At 31.4% G+C, this 15,028-nt stretch overlaps 1 protein-coding gene across 2 annotated transcripts in view; it reads left to right on the forward strand.

The window, feature by feature from the left end:
• Positions 1-15,028, forward strand: part of LOC144845974 (kelch-like ECH-associated protein 1) — a 39,574-nt gene that overhangs the window by 12,662 nt on the left and 11,884 nt on the right. The window contains exon 1 of one of the 2 annotated variants that reach the window (XM_078703507.1): positions 1,438-1,787. The exons of the other annotated variant lie outside the window; for it this stretch is intronic. The gene's annotated coding sequence lies outside the window, so the exon portion shown is untranslated. Of the gene's footprint in view, positions 1-1,437; positions 1,788-15,028 lie in introns of those variants that run through there. 2 annotated transcript variants of the gene reach the window in all.

Consider the following 15,028-nt stretch of genomic DNA (forward strand, 5'->3'; position numbering starts at 1 on the left):
AGGAAATAAACCTACATTGTTTAATTCATTTATTCCTTTCGACTCTTCTATTGATATCTTATTTAAATCTCAAATGTTTTGAGTGCTTTCAATTGTTCTTATTGTTGTTCTTGTCATTTCCCCTTTCATGTATTCCATTGAGTAAGATCCTTGCTTTTGAATGTGAATGAAATAACATTTGAAAAATACTATACATTACAGTATGTACTAAAATAAATGCATGTTAGAACTTCCTTAAAATTTAGTAAGTTACACTGGGTTTTTTTTCAAATTATACATCAATAATTTATAAAATAATAAAACTATCAAATCCAACCAGATCACTTTTTTAACAAAATAGTTTTAAAATTTTAGTGAGTTGTGAGTTAGTTTAATTCTTAAAAGTTGATCTACTTTAATAATGTACATTTCATTTTTCAAGGCCAGACAGTGTGTACATAGTACATCATAGTTTTAAAATCAGACCATTGAATCTATATTTCCTAGTGAGGTGCTATGTGGTTTATATCATTAGCATTAGTCAAGGGAAATGATCACTTTCTATGGTTTAAAAAAAAAGTTGTTTGCTAAACGGAAAATACTTCGGTGAAGTACTGATGGTTGATTTCATTGCTTTCGAAAGTTCAATAATCCTTTTCAAAAGCTTTTTGGTGTGTTGCAGACTTGTTGGGAGAAGAATGTTTTTTCATATGCAAAAGTCGGTTTAGTTTACAGTTAAATCCATATTTTTAAGTACCATTAGGATTTTATTTTATTCCAGCTTTGTGACTATATGCATCCTTCTAAAATGATGTATTGGTTAATTATATAAAAGGAAACAAAAATTTCTTGTTCTTTACAAATGTTACAAATTGTTACATGAATATCTCCTCGGATAATATTTCCAAATTAAAACGCTTTCGCACACTGGTTTGTCAGGGTATAATGTAAAGCTCTGTCTACACTATCAAACTTTATGTGACAAAAAAATGTGATGTGCCCATTATGGACACGATGATGTCATATCACTACCATATTTGGGCACATCACACTTTTTTTGTCAAAGATAATGTAGACAGAGCTAGGTCTACATAACCAGTGTATCTCTGAGACAATTGTACATCAAGGTAAATATGCACAAAATTATTTTACCTTAAAGGAAAATAATAATAAAAAATAAATTAATTAACATATATTACTTTTTTGCGATTTAATTATTAATCACTCATTTCAAAGTTGATTAATTAGTAGTTAAATCCAGATTATTTTTCACCTTCTTACCATATCATATACCTTCTTGTATCATTTGACAGAACATTTAACTTTTATGAATGGATTTAACAGATCACTTACAATAGATGTCCCCCATCTTATAATGGAACAGTCCTCTAGCAACAACACAATAGGTTAGATTCAGTAGCAAATGATGACTATGCATAATTTCTGCTTTGAAGGTCACTGCAGTCACCCTGTTTGTGTTCTCATGCTAGCCACTAAGTGTGGACACTTAAACTCAACAAAATATTGAAATTGTTATAGAATTCTTCACTTTCTGTTCTCAACTAATCTTCTTCACCCACTATCAGCTGTTTATAGACGACCAGAGACATCAAGAACGATTATAGTACTGAGATTAAACTCACGTTCACGGTTGTATTGTATTGGATATCTTAAAAGCATAGCTGATTTGTCTTGGTATATTTTTGTTGTAATATAATATGATGGAATTTATAGACAAACCAACATGAATTTAAGCATTAAAGATGTTCGTTTACATAGAAACAAGACAGACTTTATGACAGATGCTGGTAAGTATAATTATATATGCTAATATGTTGATAACAACTCATGAATGATATTATATTGTGAGTCATAAATGGTCTTTCCCTATTGCTATTACTGTTCTAGTATTTTTGCTATGGCGTGGTGTTAACTGTAGCATGGTTTTTTCTTAGGAAAGGATGTGGTAATATTTCATAGTATGTAGTGAGAACCCAGGTTGTGTAATCTTAATTGGTTAAAATCAATTGTTCCTGGTATCAATGAATATTTAATTAAATCAATTGAAGGAAGACTAGCTCATTATTGTGGTTTTGGACGTGTCGCTGGGCTTAATATAAATATAGTAACATATTTTCTATTCATAATGCACTCGATAGATACAAGACTGGCTTACTTAGTTAATCATTATCCATACACGTATTTATAATTATTCATTGATAATGACCACTCTCACTGTTTTATGATGGTCAAATTAGATCGGTCATTTATCGGTTTTATTGTTAATGACCACTCTCACTGTTTGTTTATGATTGTCAAGTTAGATCTGTCATTTATCGGTTTTATTTTTGTCATGTCAATAAAATCTCATGGTATTTTCTAGACAATAGTTTAGTAAAAACAATGTTATCAAAAGCTTATCTGATCTGTTCATAACAAAACAAGGCTTCCTTTAATGTATAGTCCTAACAGGCTCTTCGTCTTAGCTAGGCTGCCACGAAATTACTGAAATCTTGCACCTAAATTTTGAGGTGCTGACAAGAACCAATATGGCCATATATTGCCATCTGTAAGAAAGAGTCCATCATGATACATGTGATGTGATAGAAATGGCTTTAAGGTGTTCAGTTCAAATCTTTATATTGTCTCACTACAGTAGGACGCAAACACAAGGACAAAGCGATAGCTACACTAGTTTAATGATCTGTTGCAGTGAGTGGCCAAGCAGGTGAGACAGTGGAACCGTAATACCTTGCCACATTAACATCGGCAAGGGTTCGAGCCTTATTCTCTCCATGTTTATGGTGGTACAGAACAAGTCTTCTCGGATAAGGACTAGTACAGTATAAACCGTACAGGTTCAGTGTACACATCTGGCTAAACTTCACTGCACTTTAAAGAACCTAGTACATCTTTCGAGACAAGTAGGGTGTTACCCCGGTGTTTCTAGTATACACACAGGCACTGTCACTTCATTCTTCTTCTTCAATTTCACTTATCAAAGAGGGCCCCTTGATTGTCAGCCTGTTAAGGGTCACCCTCTATAAATAAGGTGTAATAAAAAAAATTGTTAAAAATAAATTTATTGTAAGAAAATATTTCTGAAAATTGGATACTTATTGTTAAAATTAAATCTCGATCTCACCCCCTCCCCCCTCCCCCTCTGCTTATGTCAATTCTCTCACTCCATTATTCAAATTTTATAGATTGTACTGTACACTTCCATTTCTATCTACACTAAAATCATTTTGCGGTTTACCACCATTTAACGGCTAATGATTAATCCTATAAATTGGAGTAATCACATTAGATTTTATTGTATCAAGAGGTTCCGTTTTTATTCAGTAATATTTTAAAACTGACCTTGCACAATAGATATATGTCTGTTGTCATCATAGATACACAACTGACCTACTTTTGCCTTATTATAATTAGCTAACTTTTCACCTTTGACCCATCATGTCAGCCATACTGTACAGCATGACAAGATGGATACACTTAAATATCTTTATATAATAATTTGATGGTAAAAAATATGTTCAAACCTAAACCTTTTCTGAATACAGTAATTGATTGTTATGCTTTTTATCTAAAATGTATTTATTCGAATAAACGCCACCATCAAATAAACTCCCCGGGGCCATTATTTTTTTATTTAAATAAACTCCATGTGACATTCATTACTGTACACGCAATTTACACATTTCTATTTAGTAGAATTCATTGACTTCCATGATCTATATTTGACCAAGCATTTTTATAGATTTTACTGTATTTTATCACTTCCTGATATGGATTTTGTTGTAATTTTTTCATATTTAGGGAGAATAAATTTGATTATATGTACATAATACCATATTACATAAAAAAAAATAAATGCCTCCCTTGAATAAACGCTTCCCTTGAATAAACGCCTCCCTAAAAAACCTCGCAAACAGTAAAACGCCCCGGAGTGTTTATTCAAATAAATACGTTATTTTATTTCACAGGGAAATCATTCACAATGTAGTAACAATCCCATTGTATTTTCATTTCCAGTAGTGCATGTCATTTACATATACTGTATTTGTTGAGTATATTGAAAGTGATTTACCATACAATACTGAACTTGTCAATATGGCACTATACTACTGTACACAGTTTACTTTATGATAATAAGATGAATAATGTTGCATAGTAACAATTGTTACCATCCGTCAACCTATTATTTATACCTGTACTGAATTTATACCAAAATAATAAATAACAAAATCTAAGTATCTATAGGTATATAATGCATAACATGTAAATTTCTTCTGTTTCAAAGAAATAGGAACTTCTAAAAAGCACATTGAAAATTACCATTTTCACTTGGAAGTACAGTAGTACTAGTAGTACAGTAGGTCCGTCGTTTCTACAAAACATACAACAAATATAGACGTCAACAGTACAAATTAAAATCTGATAAGTTAGATTTTTTTTTTTTCATCTTTTATTTCCGGAAAAAAGAATACAGAGTACAACATTCTCCATTAAATGTCTACATTTATAAATATAAAGAAAACAAATTATAGCCTGGATTGACCTGAAAATATTTCAAAAACATACTGAGGCCTATAATACTATCCTATACATTAATCCATATTCAGATGTACATTGCATTGTAACTGCGACATGCATAACTTTTTTTGGATCACAGATTATTAACCTATGAAGTCAGAATTACATGCTGTGATTGGATGCTGTTGTTGAGGGTGGCCTATCCAGTTTCAGTGAATAGACGGATGGTTAAGGGTCCTCGATAAAACATACTGTTACTACTGTTAAACATATTAAATATTCAAAGGTAATATTAGCAAAAAAAAACAATCATCAAAATTGATAAATAAATTTGAGTTTGAAGGAGATGATTTAAACACACTGTACACACTGTCAATGTTAATTGGAATTTTATTCAAGTACATAGGCGTACTGTAGTGTCGCTCCCACCTCAACAAAGTTTGATGGTTTCAACAGTGGACACATTGATTGACCTGATCTAAAACTCTCTATTATTGCTTTGATATTTAAAGGATCATTTTGAACGACTCTTTTAAATTGCAGTATACAGTAACTGTACTAGTATTACTGTATTTTGAAAGTCATGTGCAGAAGTAGAATTAATTTGTGATGTTGTCTCCAAAAAGTCATTTAATATTGAAATCAGACATATGGCAGTACGCACTTCAAAGAGACTGTATTGATAGAGCAGCGTACTATGAACTGGTACTATACTATGATGATGTTTTAAGTATCATCCTGTAGCACTTGAGTGCAGAAACTAAAAGTGTGGTAGTAATAGTATATGCATTCCTGACTAAACTGCACTTTTGTTTACTATAGTGTAGGTTCATGCAACTCTACAGTACTGTATGTAGTACACTACATGATTCAGTAACTTTTATGTTGGTTCGATGAGGTTTGTTTTTTGGAGATTTGCAGGGATTTGCAGTTTCTAGCAATACCCAACCCTACTATTGTAAACGACTGTACTCTGCTACTGTATTTGTCTTTCTTTGTAATTTTGTTACCATCTTTTCTAAAACACCCAGGTTCACTCCACACTACTCTCATTTGCTAAGGATTATCAGATGTTTGCTGTCCAGTACAGTACCTGTGATTGTGAGTTCACGCACAAAATAGACTTTGATTATTAAACACTACATACTGTATCTTTGATACAATCATGGTGAAATAAGTCCTAATATCAACTTATGACACATCTGTTTAACTACAGACCTTAATTGCTTTTTATGTTTACCAGTTCAGTAAAGTTTGTAGCATATTAGTTTGAACTATCGACTGTTTAAATACAGTATGTTAGGATTTCTTATCATACTGCAAATAACGCATTCACAGCTTATATCCAGACTAATCTGGATTATTTAGTTTAGATCATGTAAGTCTTACGAAATGTACATGAACAGATTCTAGAAATAAGCGCAGTCATTTAAGTACGTTAGTGGTGAACTTAGACCTTGAAAGCTCTTCATGTTTGGTATTGGGCCCTAGTTTTGAATCACTTTCATTTTTTTAAGCATGTTCCGATGAGATGAAAAGGTCCTGTGCTGTATGAGCAATTTCCACTTTTAAAAACGCAACCCTTTCAAATTCACTACTATTGTCTAATAGAAGATCTCTCTTTGTATATGCTGTGAATACACTAGATACAATTACTTGGGTTCATCCCAATCCCAGATCTTATACAAACCCTTCATGACCAAACAAAGGATCCCTAATATCAGGAGATTCCCCTGAATAGAAAGTTGGACATAAAGTGTTTTCCCTCCTTAATTTAACAGGAAAGGTTCAGATTCATGTTTGACAGGAAAATATCTGAAAGGTATAAACATAACTCTCTTCAAGTTACTGTATATATAATATTTCAGGAAAACGAATACAGTATTTTCAGATCCTTCTGACTTCAAACTATTGTCCATGACTAATGTATTCAATTTTGTATGATTTAACCATGACCGATTTTTAACTCTATTGCTTGCCCACTCCTTTCTTTCAATTCCACTTTCACACTATCTTTCTCGCCCACATTATTTTTTATGAATCCTTAGCAAAATGTCTTTCCTGAAAAATGACCACATCAACAATTAAAAGTGCTTAATTGTATTTATTTTCCTTACCATTCCGGTTACTTGTCTTTCTTTAATTGTACTTGGCCTTCCTTTGGTATTACAGTAATTCTATACTTAACAGTACTGTTGTTTACTTTTGGTTTATCTTTACTGAATGAAGTATATTTACTGTAGGAGAGCAAAGAAATGATTATGTTCAGTTCCAGATCAGATGAGACGAGCCGTTGGTCACATGTGCTACGTGGCTCATGTGCAATTTAAAGAATGCAGTACAGTCTTTGAAAAGAGTAGAGAATTGTCTCCCGGTGTACTGCCCAATTCACCAGCAGAAGGATCCCACTGGTCTACGGACTTAGTGGGCTTATCCTTGGTGTGTATCAATTCTGCTACCTGTGTGTGTACGGTTTAAAAAGGTCGGAAAAAGGAGAAGTAGTTCAAAGCTTTGAACCCTACCCCTGGCTATGTTAGTTGTCTATTTAAACAGCTCTAATTATGAAGACTGCTCAATACTTTATCATATTTATTCCAGGGGCGGATCCAGCGTTATAGATTAGGGGGCTAAATATTTCATAAATAAATGATAAAAACGATTCGTCAGGTTGCAGAAAAATAAAAATAGTCATTATTTTATTTTAAAAAAGCCTGTTTAGCCCCCGCCTAAATCCGTGCCTGTATTCATAATCATATGTGCTACAGTACCTGTAATCAATATGGCAAGAATAAAAGAATTAGTCAAGTTTAGAAAGTAGCTTATTAAACTTGTGGGATATTTAAAGATTTAAAATGAACAATAGAAAAGATATCATTGAGTACCTGAACGGTACCTAAAGTATATGATAATCTGAAAAATGGTTTTTTCTACAGTACAACTTAATGGAATGATTTTAAACTGAAATGCTGTCCAGTATTAACTGGCATTCAACAATTGTGAGACAACAAGTGTCTTTAGGAAAGGTTCTGATACCCTCTCTTTTTTACTTAATGCAATTTTCTGCAAGTAAGCACTTTTTCTAGGCTAGTGTCATGATACAATAATTACCCTATATTCCTCTATGACTGATAGATTTGATCTTATATGCTTTAAGGCTAACAAAGAAAATATGACAAATAGTGTGTTGGATTGCTGACTACAAAATGGTTTGACCCGATCATACAGTAATAACAAATTTCCTGATAGGGTGTTGATAGCAACGCTTCGTTTAACAGCTGACTTTTTTTATGTACAGGATTCGTATTGACTCGTCCTTTGAGAGTCGGAAGAACGAAAACATACGCTTCGAGGTGTGTTTGATTCATTGATATCGCTGGGTGTTTATTGTCTAGTACCTGTATCATCATGTGGTTGCGAGGTTGGTTTACCCCTCATGCTGCTGACAAGTGTTGTACATTAAATTCAGGATGTGTGGCCCAGATAAATCTTGTTCTGTGTCAACTGGTCCATATTGATTATCAAACCCTGGTTATGTCATGTATTTTTTTCGGTTAATTTTTTTTAGCAAGTAAGTAAATAAAATTCAATAATTATACAGCATTCAAAGTTTAATTTTATTCATTAATAATTTTTTGGGATAGCATTCAATATTTTTTGACTGTTAAAAAGCATTGCATTCACAAGTTTCACCCATTGCCTTTTGTTTACCAGGTGTACTGTATGATACTGTAATTGCACTACCTGTACCATCATTTCTTAAATTAAAATGTTTAGTAGGACATAAAAATAGGTCATTTGGATGTGTAATGAACGTAGGTTAGCTTTGCCAACTATTAAATCAATAATTTTATATTAATAATTTTATGCTATGCTAGGGAGCTATTCAGACTGTTAATTGGTTATTATACTGTATTACTTGTATGCTAGGAGGCTGTTTAGACATACTGTATGCTGTTAATGGATCATATTGTAGTGTAAAACTCCATACTGTAGATCGGAATGTGAGTGAGATTAGTGTAAACCATCTACATAACTTCAAAACGTTTGAGTTTACTATGAAATCTGGAGGTACCAGCATACGGCACTAAATTGTATACGAAAGGCTCCTTTTTGCTTCTTCTTAACTTACAAACTCCAAACCACACCTATCGTGCACCCGCAGATGATGTTACTTCTGCTTGTAACTAGTTAATCACCACAGCCAACACTTTTGCTGTTAAATTCAACAAAACATAACCTCACTTAATATGACATGAAACCATATTAAATCTGGTTTATGAACATTTCAATGTTTGTAATAGATTATTTAAAATATTGGATCCCAATTGAAATACTGTAAACGCTTCTAAAGCTCTGTCTACACTATCAAACTAGTTTGACAAAACAAGTATGATGTGCCCAAATATGGTAGTGATATGACATCATCATGTCCATGGGCACATCACATTTTTTTTCACATAATGTTTGATAGTGTAGACAGAGCTTAAGCTGTTTAGGCTATCCTGTTCGGCCTATCTTTAATGTTTTTTTTTATTTTCCATATAAATTCAAAATGTAAAATATACAAGGAAATACCGGTTATTTATCGGTTTGTTTGAGGCATGAACACATAATAAGCTTATTTTACAAGGTAAATACAGACAAGAATACCTTTTGAGGCTTGTATTTTTTGCGGATACAATTTATTGTACATAACTGCCCAATAGTGCAGTACTGTCTATTGTTATAGTGTTTTATATTCATGGAATGGTACAAATACAAGATGAAAATTTGTTAAACTTTCACTTAATGAATATTTTGTACCATTTCACTCATATACATTCATTACTTGTATACTGTACACTGTAAGACCCTATTCTGAATAGAGGTATTCTAATGTATCCACAACAAATGAGATTCAGTCAGTTGATAATGAATATAAAAAAGGATTTTAAAGAACAATAGACCGTCCAATTTATTAAGTCAATTTTCAATATTGATTTAGAAAGAAGGAAATTAAGAAACATGAAAAAGCCAATTCCATGGCACTAAATAATAGAAACTTGCACTATTGTTAGGTCAATGTCTTATATTATAATTATTAGGAAGTTGTTGGTTCTAGTCATTGATGGTGCTTGACTTTTAATTCAATGATTATTACCCAGAAAATTCAAGGATTGATGATTGTTCATTAACAATTGACTTTTTAGTTATTTATTAATGCATGATAACTTTGTACAATTATCCTACTGTTATTAAGTGTAACAGAAGTGTGATAGTATAAAAGAAGGCTAACACTTGCAATTTGTATTAAATATCAAATGTAGTAGCTCTATCTACACTATCAAACTTTATGCAACAAAAAAATGTGATGTGCCCATATATGGACATGATGATGTCATATTACCATATTTGGGCATATCACGACTATATTTGGGCATATCACTACTATATTTGGGCTTGGTTCCCACTTGGATGCAGCCCAAAGACGTAAGCCCACTGTAATAAATTTGACCAATCATGACGCAATGGATTTTCTGAACTGTTGCTTGTGATTGGTCTACTCCCTGGCATTGCGCCTACTTTGTTGCGTTTCATAAAAGTGGGATTGTTTTTTTTTTAAGTATACCAAGTCATGAAATACACGATTGAGGTACATTAGGATGTAAACATAAACATTTTGAGTAAAAATTAATTTGATGGTTTTATAAAACTACAGGAAGCAAAAACCATTTAGATTTTGTGATTTTTTTTTTTCTCAATAGGGCTCTTTCCAGTTACACTCATAGATAATTTGATAATTCTAAACTTTTCAGTCAGCATATTAGACTGAAAAGAAAATACTTCCCTCTAATGTACAATTTATTAATTTTAATGGCATTATGTCTGCACCATTCTAAACAAAAAAACTACAGGAAGCAAAAATCATTTAGATTTTATGATTTATATTTTTTCAATAGGACTCTTTCCAGTTTCACTCATAGATAATTTGTCCCTCAAATTTACAAATTTACTTGAGATCTACAAAAAAAAGGCACTGTCTCATTCTACACATGTTGATCAGCACATTAGACTTACATGAACACAAAATGCTTCCCTCTACAAAGTACAATTTATTAATTTAATGGTATTAGTACTGTATTATGATCTATACCATTCTACTATACACCATTCAGCATATTAGACTGAGAATAGAAAAATGCTTCCCTTTAAAATGTACAATTTTAATGGTATTAGTACTGTATTATGATCTGCACAATTCTAAACTTTTCTGTCAGCATATTAGACTGAACAATAAATACTTCCCTCTAAAATGTACAATTTATTATTTTTTAATGGTGGTAAAAATGTGTAAAATACTGCCTTCAATGTGTGTGATTTAACACGTAAACCAATATTAGGAAAATTGGATAATGATAAATCATTGAGGTATTAGATATACATCAATAGACCTAAGCCTACTCAAATATAAAAACACTGTTAATCAGTTTATCTACTTGTAGTTTTTATCAACAGACGTCATCGGTCGCCAGCAAACCTGGACGTTTTAATCTTTACCTTGCCGTTGTACGTCATTGTTTACTAATTTTATAGTTGTTTAAGCTTGTGAAATAAATATCATATAAAGCAAATATGAAATTGCTCAGCTCATTTCAAAGTAACACAAACACAACATACATTTAATGAGCAAAATTTATGACAATACTACTTTATTATTATTATTTATTCAGGCAAAAGATACATTTTACAAAATATAATACAAATTAAACAAACACGACGCAATAAGAAAATATAAAATCATAGTCACTAGCTGCCAGGAAAGTATAAAAGCAGCCTAAGCCACTGTCACCTATTAGGTGTGTACCTCTTTAGTTTATTTTAAAATCCTAATTACTGTATTGGTGGTAAACATAAACTATTTACAGTATTGCATCATTTTCTGGGTTTTCCAACTTAGCATAAATTCCGTCAGACTATAATTATATATTCTGCTTCATTAAACAAATTTGATATCAATGCAGCATGTGGTTTGACCATCTTTTACTTATCACTTTTAATCAATTATATAAAAGCATTGTCACCCACACACATCAACACCCTCTTTAATAGTATACAGTATTGTTCCAAAAAATCAGTGTATCATATCATAGTTTTTAGAAAGGTTAATTTAAAAGAGTTAACGCAGGTGCATGATTTGACCAACTAAAACTACAATATGAATGCCTGTTAAATTATAATTTATAATAATAAGTAGAACCTGATACTGCCTTAAAAGATTTGAATATCTCACTTGATAAATCACTGCGTAGTGGAAAACAGGCTTTAAAGACGATAGAAAAGGTATTTTTCGGCGTAACCCCTTCTAGAGTTCAATGACATTCAACTATTTAGATTTAAAGGTGTGGTTTGCGTCATGTGAAAAATTCTCAGAAACCATGCAGACATTGGCGCCTCCAGAAAGACTTCCACAAGATTTGAAAGTTTCCAGTAAGGGGCATCATCCCTATGACCTAAAAAGGTCATGTGTTGAATCTGCTATGGACCAGTCATGAAAGTAAACCCATGATAAAGAAAACCTATGTTCTATCATAACTCCTCTCCTTCATGTAGAGTTATGACAAATTTCAGATAGAATAAACTGAAATGTGTTTCATGTACGCTTAAAAGTGCATTCACATTTATGTTTGTTTACAAAAGGAGTAGGTACATTATCACAGTACATATTGACCCAAAAACATTCCTCTTTAGACAACGATGTTAGGTAACCCTTGTACTTAAAAAAGACAAATTATGAATTTTAGCGTTCATAACCGTTGGCGAAATGACTGGTGGCTGAAACGATCAAACTTGGAAACATCATGGAAAATAATCTAAGGGTTTTTTCTAATGACAAATTACAACTCCACTTCCAAAGACTTGTAATAAGACTTTGTTTATGTAGAGCATCTTGTGTATGTTTGTCTTGTGAATGGGATTGCCACCTTTAAGAAGGATAGTGAATGAATTAATGGTTATCCATCACAATTTGCCTAATGTATAAAAACAAAAACAAACAAAATAACATTTTACCAATGTACAGTATCAAAGTGTCACCATTAATGCTTCATTTCTGGATTAATCATTACATGACCCTGATTACAGGTACTATCGATTGTAGTAAGATTTGGCAAAATATTTCCTTATATGTAAAAAAAACATTTTCATGTGTATACAAAACATTAGCAGTGTCCTGAAATTTTTACTTATCATTGTGCAGGAAATTTAATAGATCTTGGGTGGAAATAAACATGTGTTTTGACATTAGAATGTGTGAAGTACGTATAATGACCCAAGTTCTTAATACGGTTTGTGGTGAAAGATTAATCGATGTAATAATATTGAGGCAAGTAACTCAGACAACAAAGAAAACATGCATCAAGAAACATTATAAGGTCATAAATTTTAATATTAATTCATTAAGATACTACTTCAAAGTCACGATGAAGAGAAATGAACGCTTTTTTACAAATGCTTTTATTGCATCCTAGTTTTAAATAATGTTTATAAACGATAAAAATAGTTTGTAGGAAATTTAGAGGTTATAATGACTCGGCAAAAATCATGATCATTAAACTTGGCAGGTACTGTTATATTACCATGCTAGGTTGTTTACTATTATCGTTTTTTATTTACTTTTTGTACAGATTTTGGTTTTAGCTGCATTGGAAGCATAAATGTGACTTAAAATTATTTGTAACAATATAATGTGGTAAGCCATAAAGAGGGTTAAAATAACTCCTTTGTGACGTCACTGGTATTAACTACCACAAATAATATATAGTGCAACAGTACACTGTGATGCTTTGGTTTAGTAGAAACTGTTTAGTCATTTTGCTTTTGGACTATTCCATTATTTTGACAGATATAATGAGCAAGACTGACTAGGTCTATGACAGTGCAGGATATATCTTTGGTGTTACTAAACATTAAAAGTTCTTTAAAAAGGACTTTAAAGAAGACAGATTTTATTTTGGACTGGTGCAGACCTTTTTCTGTTTTTGGATTGTATTTCAAAGGAAGGAATTAATTGCCTAATTTTTAAAGGTAAATAAAGCTGATAAAAATATGTCACATCACACTGTACATGTGATATGTTTGTATAGTAGGTCATTATATTGTATTAGATGTCAACTTATTTATATTTCAAAGTGTATACAACTTAATATTAATATTTATTATACTGTGTGTCTACTATTTTTTTTCATTGGTTGAAATTTATGTCACTGTTTAATTGTATGTTCTAATCAAATTTTTAGTAATAATTTTAATGGTTCTTTGTCAATAAGATACCAGTTGGATTAATAGATTACATAATAGCTTTAGCCTCAATGATACAGCAAAATAATTAAATGACCCACAATAATTAAAATCTTGACCCGTAACTTGGACACAAAGAAGATAACTGTATTCATTATCATAGGTAAGTTTACTACATGTACACTATACTCAAATTGACTTCTGACCTGCTACCAGATAATGAATGTAACTAATTGGTGATTTCTGTCTATTTTTAGAAACAGTAGCCTAGAGTATTTAACACCAAATAACCAGTTTTATTTTAGCATTTTGCTTCACCAAATAACTGATATATCTGTGTGTTGTCAGTGTTAAAAGGTTATTGAATATTGAATACACCAAACATATTTTTAAGCCTTGTCTACACTATCAAACTTTATGCGACAAAAAATATGATGTGCCCATATATGGACATGATGATGTCATATCACTACCATATTTGAGAATATCACACTCATAACAAACTAGTTTGATAGTGTAGACATAGCTTTACAAATAACCATTCGTTTGCATTGCAGCTAAGGAGTTGCATTGGTATAAAAGTTGTATAAAAGATTTCTTTCCAACACAAAATTTATATATTTTTTTAAAATGATTATTCACTTTTCAAAAAGTTTAGATTATAATTTGCAACTACCGGTATACTAAATGTCCATTATTTCCTCACAGCAAAAACAAAACATTTTGTCATGCCTTCATTCAACCTACTCAAATGTATGTACAAAGTAGATATCCATCAACACTGAATCATTTGCTTCCTTGTCAAATCGACAAAAATGTTATAATTTAATATAAATATACTAAATATAGATTTGTAATTGTATAATAATTAATTTAAAGCGATGCCTCATGGCCACTATTTTTATAAAACAAACAAATTTTATGAATGTTTTTTAATATGTTATTTAAACTTAAAAATATTATGATTTCAAATATTTTATATTTGATGTAATTTGTGGTGTAATCCATCTCTTTTTTAAATTTCCACATGAAGGATAAAATATATATGATGACCAGTAAATTAATTGTGTTCAAAATCAGATTTAGACAATACAAAGTATGTTATTCAGTTTCCAATAGACTTTTTTTATTTCATTTAGGTATAGAAAAATATACAAAATTATACAAAATATAGCCAAGGGACATTTAGACAAATTGTTGTTGTACTTTAGTGATTAAATTAAACAGGTCACTT

Source organism: Antedon bifida, chromosome 6 (assembly GCF_963402885.1).
Source record: "Antedon bifida chromosome 6, ecAntBifi1.1, whole genome shotgun sequence".
NCBI classification, from domain to species: domain Eukaryota; kingdom Metazoa; phylum Echinodermata; class Crinoidea; order Comatulida; family Antedonidae; genus Antedon; species Antedon bifida.